Source organism: Salmo salar, unplaced genomic scaffold (genome assembly GCF_905237065.1).
Source record: "Salmo salar unplaced genomic scaffold, Ssal_v3.1, whole genome shotgun sequence".
Classification (NCBI taxonomy): Eukaryota; Metazoa; Chordata; class Actinopteri; order Salmoniformes; family Salmonidae; genus Salmo; species Salmo salar.
The window spans coordinates 108,619-110,193 of NW_025548284.1; positions in this window are offsets into that span (position 1 = coordinate 108,619).

Below are 1,575 nucleotides of genomic sequence, written 5' to 3' on the forward strand. Positions count from 1 at the left end.
GTTTAAAACCATTTTCACAAAAAATTGCAGATTTTTTTTCATTTTCGTGACACAAAAACAGTGAAACCGGTCATGCCGAACGATCGACATTCTGGACAGGCCTAAAAAAAACATTTTAAAACCATTTTCACAAAAAATTGCAGATTTCTATTTTTGTCACCAAAAACGATGACTCCGATCATGCCAAACTAGCGACATTTTGGACAGGCCTAAAAAAAATAATGAAAACCATTTCCACAAAAAATTGCAGATTTCTATTTTGTCCCTAAAAAAAATGACCCCGGTCATGCCGAACTATCGACATTCTGGACAGGCCTAAAAAACCATTTTATAACCATTTTCACAAAAAATTGCAGATATTTTTTTTTCATTTTCATGACACAAAAAAAGTTACCCCGGTCATGCCGAACTAGCGACATTCTGGACAGGCCAAAAATAAAATGTAAAAGCATTTTCACCAAAAATTGCAGATTTCTATTTTGTCCCTAAAAACGATGACTCCGATCATGCCGAAAAAGCGACATTCTGGACAGGCCTAAAAAAATTTTTAAAACCATTTTCACAAAAAATTGCAGATTTCTATTTTTGTCACCAAAAACGATGAATCCGATCATGCCGAACTAGCGACATTTTGGACAGGCCTAAAAAATATTTTAGAACCATTTTCACAAAAAAGCTCCGATTTTTTTCTTCATTTTTGACACAAAAACAGTGACCCCGGTCATGCCGAACGATCGACATTCTGGACAGGCCTAAAAAAAATTTAAAACCATTTTCACAAAAAATTGCAGATTTTTTTTTCATTTTCATGACACAAAAACAGTGACACCGGCATGCCGAACTAGCGACATTATGCACAGGCCTAAAAAAACATTTTAAAACCATTTTCACAAAAAATTGCAGATTTCTATTTTTGTCACCAAAAACGATGACTCCGATCATGCCGAACTAGCGACATTTTGGTCAGGCCTAAAAAAACATTTTAAAACCATTTTCACTAAAAATTGCAGATTTCTATTTTGTCCCTAAAAACGATGACTCCGATCATGCTGAAAAAGCGACATTCTGGACAGGCCTAAAAAAATGGTTTAAAACCATTTTCACAAAGAATTGCAGATTTTTTTTTTTTCATTTTCACGACACAAAAACAGTGACCCCGGTCATGCCGAACTAGCGACATTCTGGACAGGCCTAAAAAAACTTTTTATAACAATTTTCACAAAAAATTGCAGATATTTTTTTTTCATTTTCGTGAAACAAAAAAAGTTACCCCGGTCATGACGAACTAGCGACATTCTGGACAGGTCTAAAAAAACATTTTAAAAACATTTTCACCAAAAATTGCAGATTTCTATTTTTGTCACCAAAAACGATGACTCCGATCATGCCGAACTGGCGACATTTTGGACAGGCCTAAAAAAAACATTTTACAACAATTTTCACAAAAAAAGCTCAGATTTTTTTTCTTCATTTTTTGACACAAAATCAGTGACCCCGGTCATGTCGAACTATCGACATTCTGGACAGGCCTAAAAAAAATAATGAAAACCATTTCCACAAAAAATTGCAGATTTC